Source organism: Pristiophorus japonicus, chromosome 8, assembly GCF_044704955.1.
Source record: "Pristiophorus japonicus isolate sPriJap1 chromosome 8, sPriJap1.hap1, whole genome shotgun sequence".
NCBI lineage: Eukaryota > Metazoa > Chordata > Chondrichthyes > Pristiophoridae > Pristiophorus > Pristiophorus japonicus.
Window position 1 is genome coordinate 221,464,421 of NC_091984.1, and position 10,000 is coordinate 221,474,420.

Genomic DNA, 10,000 nt, shown 5'->3' on the forward strand with positions numbered 1-10,000 from the left:
GACTCCCACACAAGCAAACGACAAGCCCTACCCTTCATTGCCTTGCCTCAAGCTTCAAAACTGCCTGACTTTCACCATTCCCTCACTCACCCACAAATCACTCACTCATTCACCCCCCAATCTCACGCTCGCCAATCTCGAAATCTCTCATCCCCTCAAATCGCTCTCCCCCAAATCTCCCCATCCCCAAATCTCTCCTCCCCCAAAAAAGCTTCCACCGCCCCCAAAACACCAGGATTGTTTCATTTCCAATCCCACCAATTATTAAGCCAGATCGCTGTTGTAGCCACATTTCGGAACCCCATGTGGCAAGTGGCACCTGCTACTCGGCATTCTGATTTGCAACACTCCTCACATGAACACACATGCATTCCAGCAGCATGCTAGTTGGCTTTACATTTTTCCTGCATTGAATTGCAGCTCTTCCTGCACGATTCTTTGTTCTCTTGCTGTTTGTCCCTCTCAGGTTTCTATGCACCTTGTCTCTCCTCTCTGTTGCTGCGTCCTGGTGTGCCTGCGCCAGCGTGTATATTTTTGCCAACTTATTTTGTTTTTCTGCGTTCTTTCGTCCCTTGCGTCGACCCCCTTGCATTTGTGTTGCAGCAGGAGAATGTGCAGGAAAGAAATGGTGAAAGCAAAGTGAGAGAGAGAGCAGCAAAAAGGTTGTTGATGGATCAACGGCACTGTGTGTGCAGAAGCACGAGCAGCCTGTGGATGGCAGCAAAAGCCTACTGCACCTGGTATTTCCAGGCAGTCTCCCATCCAAGTACTAACCAGGCCTGACTCTGCTTAGTTTCCGAGATCAGACGAGATCAGGCGTTTTCAGACTAGTGTGGCCTCAGGCATTGATGACATGGCTTTCTCTTTACTTAACCGGACATAGGCTGTTCTTCACTTCTTTTTTTCCTTCCATGCATTCATCCAAGGAATCAGCACTCAAGATTCATTTCACCATTTTCCTTCCGCCACACCCACCTCTTGCTGCTCTGACTCCCACACAAGCAAACGACAAGCCCTACCCTTCATTGCCTTGCCTCAAGCTTCAAAACTGCCTGACTTTCACCATTCCCTCACTCACCCACAAATCACTCACTCATTCACCCCCCAATCTCACGCTCGCCAATCTCGAAATCTCTCATCCCCTCAAATCGCTCTCCCCCAAATCTCCCCATCCCCAAATCTCTCCTCCCCCAAAAAAGCTTCCACCGCCCCCAAAACACCAGGATTGTTTCATTTCCAATCCTACCAATTATTAAGCCAGATCGCTGTTGTCGCCACATTTCGGAACCCCATGTGGCAAGTGGCACCTGCTACTCGGCATTCTGATTTGCAACACTCCTCACATGAACACACATGCATTCCAGCAGCATGCTAGTTGGCTTTACATTTTTCCTGCATTGAATTGCAGCTCTTCCTGCACGATTCTTTGTTCTCTTGCTGTTTGTCCCTCTCAGGTTTCTATGCACCTTGTCTCTCCTCTCTGTTGCTGCGTCCTGGTGTGCCTGCGCCAGCGTGTATATTTTTGCCAACTTATTTTGTTTTTCTGCGTTCTTTCGTCCCTTGCGTCGACCCCCTTGCATTTGTGTAGCAGCAGGAGAATGTGCAGGAAAGAAATGGTGAAAGCAAAGTGAGAGAGAGAGCAGCAAAAAGGTTGTTGATGGATCAACGGCACTGTGTGTGCAGAAGCACGAGCAGCCTGTGGATGGCAGCAAAAGCCTACTGCACCTGGTATTTCCAGGCAGTCTCCCATCCAAGTACTAACCAGGCCTGACTCTGCTTAGCTTCCGAGATCAGACGAGATCAGGCGTTTTCAGACTAGTGTGGCCTCAGGCATTGATGACATGGCTTTCTCTTTACTTAACCGGACATAGGCTGTTCTTCACTTCTTTTTTTCCTTCCATGCATTCATCCAAGGAATCAGCACTCAAGATTCATTTCACCATTTTCCTTCCGCCACACCCACCTCTTGCTGCTCTGACTCCCACACAAGCAAACGACAAGCCCTACCCTTCATTGCCTTGCCTCAAGCTTCAAAACTGCCTGACTTTCACCATTCCCTCACTCACCCACAAATCACTCACTCACTCACCCCCCAATCTCACGCTCGCCAACCTCGAAATCTCTCATCCCCTCAAATCGCTCTCCCCCAAATCTCCCCATCCCCAAATCTCTCCTCCCCCAAAAAAGCTTCCACCGCCCCCAAAACACCAGGATTGTTTCATTTCCAATCCCACCAATTATTAAGCCAGATCGCTGTTGTAGCCACATTTCGGAACCCCATGTGGCAAGTGGCGCCTGCTACTCGGCATTCTGATTTGCAACACTCCTCACATGAACACACATGCATTCCAGCAGCATGCTAGTTGGCTTTACATTTTTCCTGCATTGAATTGCAGCTCTTCCTGCACGATTCTTTGTTCTCTTGCTGTTTGTCCCTCTCAGGTTTCTATGCACCTTGTCTCTCCTCTCTGTTGCTGCGTCCTGGTGTGCCTGCGCCAGCGTGTATTTTTTTGCCAACTTATTTTGTTGTTCTGCGTTCTTTCGTCCCTTGCGTCGACCCCCTTGCATTTGTGTTGCAGCAGGAGAATGTGCAGGAAAGAAATGGTGAAAGCAAAGTGAGAGAGAGAGCAGCAAAAAGGTTGTTGATGGATCAACGGCACTGTGTGTGCAGAAGCACGAGCAGCCTGTGGATGGCAGCAAAAGCCTACTGCACCTGGTATTTCCAGGCAGTCTCCCATCCAAGTACTAACCAGGCCTGACTCTGCTTAGTTTCCGAGATCAGACGAGATCAGGCGTTTTCAGACTAGTGTGGCCTCAGGCATTGATGACATGGCTTTCTCTTTACTTAACCGGACATAGGCTGTTCTTCACTTCTTTTTTTCCTTCCATGCATTCATCCAAGGAATCAGCACTCAAGATTCATTTCACCATTTTCCTTCCGCCACACCCACCTCTTGCTGCTCTGACTCCCACACAAGCAAACGACAAGCCCTACCCTTCATTGCCTTGCCTCAAGCTTCAAAACTGCCTGACTTTCACCATTCCCTCACTCACCCACAAATCACTCACTCATTCACCCCCCAATCTCACGCTCGCCAATCTCGAAATCTCTCATCCCCTCAAATCGCTCTCCCCCAAATCTCCCCATCCCCAAATCTCTCCTCCCCCAAAAAAGCTTCCACCGCCCCCAAAACACCAGGATTGTTTCATTTCCAATCCTACCAATTATTAAGCCAGATCGCTGTTGTAGCCACATTTCGGAACCCCATGTGGCAAGTGGCACCTGCTACTCGGCATTCTGATTTGCAACACTCCTCACATGAACACACATGCATTCCAGCAGCATGCTAGTTGGCTTTACATTTTTCCTGCATTGAATTGCAGCTCTTCCTGCACGATTCTTTGTTCTCTTGCTGTTTGTCCCTCTCAGGTTTCTATGCACCTTGTCTCTCCTCTCTGTTGCTGCGTCCTGGTGTGCCTGCGCCAGCGTGTATATTTTTGCCAACTTATTTTGTTTTTCTGCGTTCTTTCGTCCCTTGCGTCGACCCCCTTGCATTTGTGTAGCAGCAGGAGAATGTGCAGGAAAGAAATGGTGAAAGCAAAGTGAGAGAGAGAGCAGCAAAAAGGTTGTTGATGGATCAACGGCACTGTGTGTGCAGAAGCACGAGCAGCCTGTGGATGGCAGCAAAAGCCTACTGCACCTGGTATTTCCAGGCAGTCTCCCATCCAAGTACTAACCAGGCCTGACTCTGCTTAGTTTCCGAGATCAGACGAGATCAGGCGTTTTCAGACTAGTGTGGCCTCAGGCATTGATGACATGGCTTTCTCTTTACTTAACCGGACATAGGCTGTTCTTCACTTCTTTTTTTCCTTCCATGCATTCATCCAAGGAATCAGCACTCAAGATTCATTTCACCATTTTCCTTCCGCCACACCCACCTCTTGCTGCTCTGACTCCCACACAAGCAAACGACAAGCCCTACCCTTCATTGCCTTGCCTCAAGCTTCAAAACTGCCTGACTTTCACCATTCCCTCACTCACCCACAAATCACTCACTCATTCACCCCCCAATCTCACGCTCGCCAATCTCGAAATCTCTCATCCCCTCAAATCGCTCTCCCCCAAATCTCCCCATCCCCAAATCTCTCCTCCCCCAAAAAAGCTTCCACCGCCCCCAAAACACCAGGATTGTTTCATTTCCAATCCTACCAATTATTAAGCCAGATCGCTGTTGTAGCCACATTTCGGAACCCCATGTGGCAAGTGGCACCTGCTACTCGGCATTCTGATTTGCAACACTCCTCACATGAACACACATGCATTCCAGCAGCATGCTAGTTGGCTTTACATTTTTCCTGCATTGAATTGCAGCTCTTCCTGCACGATTCTTTGTTCTCTTGCTGTTTGTCCCTCTCAGGTTTCTATGCACCTTGTCTCTCCTCTCTGTTGCTGCGTCCTGGTGTGCCTGCGCCAGCGTGTATATTTTTGCCAACTTATTTTGTTTTTCTGCGTTCTTTCGTCCCTTGCGTCGACCCCCTTGCATTTGTGTAGCAGCAGGAGAATGTGCAGGAAAGAAATGGTGAAAGCAAAGTGAGAGAGAGAGCAGCAAAAAGGTTGTTGATGGATCAACGGCACTGTGTGTGCAGAAGCACGAGCAGCCTGTGGATGGCAGCAAAAGCCTACTGCACCTGGTATTTCCAGGCAGTCTCCCATCCAAGTACTAACCAGGCCTGACTCTGCTTAGCTTCCGAGATCAGACGAGATCAGGCGTTTTCAGACTAGTGTGGCCTCAGGCATTGATGACATGGCTTTCTCTTTACTTAACCGGACATAGGCTGTTCTTCACTTCTTTTTTTCCTTCCATGCATTCATCCAAGGAATCAGCACTCAAGATTCATTTCACCATTTTCCTTCCGCCACACCCACCTCTTGCTGCTCTGACTCCCACACAAGCAAACGACAAGCCCTACCCTTCATTGCCTTGCCTCAAGCTTCAAAACTGCCTGACTTTCACCATTCCCTCACTCACCCACAAATCACTCACTCACTCACCCCCCAATCTCACGCTCGCCAACCTCGAAATCTCTCATCCCCTCAAATCGCTCTCCCCCAAATCTCCCCATCCCCAAATCTCTCCTCCCCCAAAAAAGCTTCCACCGCCCCCAAAACACCAGGATTGTTTCATTTCCAATCCCACCAATTATTAAGCCAGATCGCTGTTGTAGCCACATTTCGGAACCCCATGTGGCAAGTGGCGCCTGCTACTCGGCATTCTGATTTGCAACACTCCTCACATGAACACACATGCATTCCAGCAGCATGCTAGTTGGCTTTACATTTTTCCTGCATTGAATTGCAGCTCTTCCTGCACGATTCTTTGTTCTCTTGCTGTTTGTCCCTCTCAGGTTTCTATGCACCTTGTCTCTCCTCTCTGTTGCTGCGTCCTGGTGTGCCTGCGCCAGCGTGTATTTTTTTGCCAACTTATTTTGTTGTTCTGCGTTCTTTCGTCCCTTGCGTCGACCCCCTTGCATTTGTGTAGCAGCAGGAAAATGTGCAGGAAAGAAATGGTGAAAGCAAAGTGAGAGAGAGAGCAGCAAAAAGGTTGTTGATGGATCAACGGCACTGTGTGTGCAGAAGCATGAGCAGCCTGTGGATGGCAGCAAAAGCCTACTGCACCTGGTATTCCCAGGCAGTCTCCCATCCAAGTACTAACCAGGCCTGACTCTGCTTAGCTTCCGAGATCAGACGAGATCGGGCGTTTTCAGACTAGTGTGGCCGTAGGCATCGATGTCATGGCTTTCTCTTTACTTAAACGGACATAAGGCTGTTCTTCACTCCTTTTTCTCCTTCCATGCATTCATCCAAGGAATCAGCACTCAAGATTCATTTCAACATTTTCCTTCCGCCACACCCACCTCTTGCTGCTCTGACTCCCACACAAGCAAACGACAAGCCCTACCCTTCATTGCCTTGCCTCAAGCTTCAAAACTGCCTGACTTTCACCATTCCCTCACTCACCCACAAATCACTCACTCATTCACCCCCCAATCTCACGCTCGCCAATCTCGAAATCTCTCATCCCCTCAAATCGCTCTCCCCCAAATCTCCCCATCCCCAAATCTCTCCTCCCCCAAAAAAGCTTCCACCGCCCCCAAAACACCAGGATTGTTTCATTTCCAATCCCACCAATTATTAAGCCAGATCGCTGTTGTAGCCACATTTCAGAACCCCATGTGGCAAGTGGCACCTGCTACTCGGCATTCTGATTTGCAACACTCCTCACATGAACACACATGCATTCCAGCAGCATGCTAGTTGGCTTTACATTTTTCCTGCATTGAATTGCAGCTCTTCCTGCACGATTCTTTGTTCTCTTGCTGTTTGTCCCTCTCAGGTTTCTATGCACCTTGTCTCTCCTCTCTGTTGCTGCGTCCTGGTGTGCCTGCGCCAGCGTGTATATTTTTGCCAACTTATTTTGTTTTTCTGCGTTCTTTCGTCCCTTGCGTCGACCCCCTTGCATTTGTGTAGCAGCAGGAGAATGTGCAGGAAAGAAATGGTGAAAGCAAAGTGAGAGAGAGAGCAGCAAAAAGGTTGTTGATGGATCAACGGCACTGTGTGTGCAGAAGCACGAGCAGCCTGTGGATGGCAGCAAAAGCCTACTGCACCTGGTATTTCCAGGCAGTCTCCCATCCAAGTACTAACCAGGCCTGACTCTGCTTAGCTTCCGAGATCAGACGAGATCAGGCGTTTTCAGACTAGTGTGGCCTCAGGCATTGATGACATGGCTTTCTCTTTACTTAACCGGACATAGGCTGTTCTTCACTTCTTTTTTTCCTTCCATGCATTCATTCAAGGAATCAGCACTCAAGATTCATTTCACCATTTTCCTTCCGCCACACCCACCTCTTGCTGCTCTGACTCCCACACAAGCAAACGACAAGCCCTACCCTTCATTGCCTTGCCTCAAGCTTCAAAACTGCCTGACTTTCACCATTCCCTCACTCACCCACAAATCACTCACTCATTCACCCCCCAATCTCACGCTCGCCAATCTCGAAATCTCTCATCCCCTCAAATCGCTCTCCCCCAAATCTCCCCATCCCCAAATCTCTTCTCCCCCAAAAAAGCTTCCACCGCCCCCAAAACACCAGGATTGTTTCATTTCCAATCCGACCAATTATTAAGCCAGATCGCTGTTGTAGCCACATTTCGGAACCCCATGTGGCAAGTGGCGCCTGCTACTCGGCATTCTGATTTGCAACACTCCTCACATGAACACACATGCATTCCAGCAGCATGCTAGTTGGCTTTACATTTTTCCTGCATTGAATTGCAGCTCTTCCTGCACGATTCTTTGTTCTCTTGCTGTTTTGTCCCTCTCAGGTTTCCATGCACCTTGTCTCTCCTCTCTGTTGCTGCGTCCTGGTGTGCCTGCGCCAGCGTGTATTTTTTTGCCAACTTATTTTGTTGTTCTGCGTTCTTTCGTCCCTTGCGTCGACCCCCTTGCATTTGTGTAGCAGCAGGAGAATGTGCAGGAAAGAAATGGTGAAAGCAAAGTGAGAGAGAGAGCAGCAAAAAGGTTGTTGATGGATCAACGGCACTGTGTGTGCAGAAGCATGAGCAGCCTGTGGATGGCAGCAAAAGCGTACTGCACCTGGTATTCCCAGGCAGTCTCCCATCCAAGTACTAACCAGGCTTGACTCTGCTTTGCTTCCGAGATCAGACGAGATCGGGCGTTTTCAGACTAGTGTGGCCGTATGCATCGATGTCATGGCTTTCTCTTTACTTAACCGGACATAGGCTGTTCTTCACTTCTTTTTTTCCTTCCATGCATTCATCCAAGGAATCAGCACTCAAGATTCATTTCACCATTTACCTTCCGCCACACCCACCTCTTGCTGCTCTGACTCCCACACAAGCAAACGACAAGCCCTACCCTTCATTGCCTTGCCTCAAGCTTCAAAACTGCCTGACTTTCACCATTCCCTCACTCACCCACAAATCACTCACTCATTCACCCCCCAATCTCACGCTCGCCAATCTCGAAATCTCTCATCCCCTCAAATCGCTCTCCCCCAAATCTCCCCATCCCCAAATCTCTCCTCCCCCAAAAAAGCTTCCACCGCCCCCAAAACACCAGGATTGTTTCATTTCCAATCCCACCAATTATTAAGCCAGATCGCTGTTGTAGCCACATTTCAGAACCCCATGTGGCAAGTGGCACCTGCTACTCGGCATTCTGATTTGCAACACTCCTCACATGAACACACATGCATTCCAGCAGCATGCTAGTTGGCTTTACATTTTTCCTGCATTGAATTGCAGCTCTTCCTGCACGATTCTTTGTTCTCTTGCTGTTTGTCCCTCTCAGGTTTCTATGCACCTTGTCTCTCCTCTCTGTTGCTGCGTCCTGGTGTGCCTGCGCCAGCGTGTATATTTTTGCCAACTTATTTTGTTTTTCTGCGTTCTTTCGTCCCTTGCGTCGACCCCCTTGCATTTGTGTAGCAGCAGGAGAATGTGCAGGAAAGAAATGGTGAAAGCAAAGTGAGAGAGAGAGCAGCAAAAAGGTTGTTGATGGATCAACGGCACTGTGTGTGCAGAAGCACGAGCAGCCTGTGGATGGCAGCAAAAGCCTACTGCACCTGGTATTTCCAGGCAGTCTCCCATCCAAGTACTAACCAGGCCTGACTCTGCTTAGCTTCCGAGATCAGACGAGATCAGGCGTTTTCAGACTAGTGTGGCCTCAGGCATTGATGACATGGCTTTCTCTTTACTTAAACGGACATAAGGCTGTTCTTCACTCCTTTTTCTCCTTCCATGCATTCATCCAAGGAATCAGCACTCAAGATTCATTTCACCATTTTCCTTCCGCCACACCCACCTCTTGCTGCTCTGACTCCCACACAAGCAAACGACAAGCCCTACCCTTCATTGCCTTGCCTCAAGCTTCAAAACTGCCTGACTTTCACCATTCCCTCACTCACCCACAAATCACTCACTCATTCACCCCCCAATCTCACGCTCGCCAATCTCGAAATCTCTCATCCCCTCAAATCGCTCTCCCCCAAATCTCCCCATCCCCAAATCTCTCCTCCCCCAAAAAAGCTTCCACCGCCCCCAAAACACCAGGATTGTTTCATTTCCAATCCTACCAATTATTAAGCCAGATCGCTGTTGTAGCCACATTTCGGAACCCCATGTGGCAAGTGGCGCCTGCTACTCGGCATTCTGATTTGCAACACTCCTCACATGAACACACATGCATTCCAGCAGCATGCTAGTTGGCTTTACATTTTTCCTGCATTGAATTGCAGCTCTTCCTGCACGATTCTTTGTTCTCTTGCTGTTTTGTCCCTCTCAGGTTTCCATGCACCTTGTCTCTCCTCTCTGTTGCTGCGTCCTGGTGTGCCTGCGCCAGCGTGTATTTTTTTGCCAACTTATTTTGTTGTTCTGCGTTCTTTCGTCCCTTGCGTCGACCCCCTTGCATTTGTGTAGCAGCAGGAGAATGTGCAGGAAAGAAATGGTGAAAGCAAAGTGAGAGAGAGAGCAGCAAAAAGGTTGTTGATGGATCAACGGCACTGTGTGTGCAGAAGCATGAGCAGCCTGTGGATGGCAGCAAAAGCGTACTGCACCTGGTATTCCCAGGCAGTCTCCCATCCAAGTACTAACCAGGCTTGACTCTGCTTTGCTTCCGAGATCAGACGAGATCGGGCGTTTTCAGACTAGTGTGGCCGTAGGCATCGATGTCATGGCTTTCTCTTTACTTAACCGGACATAGGCTGTTCTTCACTTCTTTTTTTCCTTCCATGCATTCATCCAAGGAATCAGCACTCAAGATTCATTTCAACATTTTCCTTCCGCCACACCCACCTCTTGCTGCTCTGACTCCCACACAAGCAAACGACAAGCCCTACCCTTCATTGCCTTGCCTCAAGCTTCAAAACTGCCTGACTTTCACCATTCCCTCACTCACCCACAAATCACTCACTCATTCACCCC

At 49.0% G+C, this 10,000-nt stretch overlaps 1 non-coding gene and 9 pseudogenes across 1 annotated transcript; all 10 read right to left on the reverse strand.

The window, feature by feature from the left end:
- Positions 1–725: 725 nt before the first annotated feature.
- On the reverse strand, positions 726–844 carry LOC139269780 (5S ribosomal RNA; annotated as a pseudogene).
- Positions 845–1,713: 869 nt separating this feature from the next.
- Positions 1,714–1,832, reverse strand: LOC139269732 (5S ribosomal RNA; annotated as a pseudogene).
- An 869-nt stretch (positions 1,833–2,701) lies between these two features.
- On the reverse strand, positions 2,702–2,820 carry LOC139269781 (5S ribosomal RNA; annotated as a pseudogene).
- Positions 2,821–3,689: 869 nt separating this feature from the next.
- Positions 3,690–3,808, reverse strand: LOC139269783 (5S ribosomal RNA; annotated as a pseudogene).
- An 869-nt stretch (positions 3,809–4,677) lies between these two features.
- Positions 4,678–4,796, reverse strand: LOC139269733 (5S ribosomal RNA; annotated as a pseudogene).
- Positions 4,797–5,665: 869 nt separating this feature from the next.
- On the reverse strand, positions 5,666–5,784 carry LOC139270461 (5S ribosomal RNA). Its single transcript, XR_011594804.1, has one exon. It is a non-coding gene; the product is annotated as a 5S ribosomal RNA (ribosomal RNA).
- An 870-nt stretch (positions 5,785–6,654) lies between these two features.
- LOC139269734 (5S ribosomal RNA) lies at positions 6,655–6,773 on the reverse strand (annotated as a pseudogene).
- An 870-nt stretch (positions 6,774–7,643) lies between these two features.
- On the reverse strand, positions 7,644–7,762 carry LOC139269656 (5S ribosomal RNA; annotated as a pseudogene).
- An 869-nt stretch (positions 7,763–8,631) lies between these two features.
- LOC139269736 (5S ribosomal RNA) lies at positions 8,632–8,750 on the reverse strand (annotated as a pseudogene).
- An 871-nt stretch (positions 8,751–9,621) lies between these two features.
- On the reverse strand, positions 9,622–9,740 carry LOC139269673 (5S ribosomal RNA; annotated as a pseudogene).
- Positions 9,741–10,000: the final 260 nt, after the last annotated feature.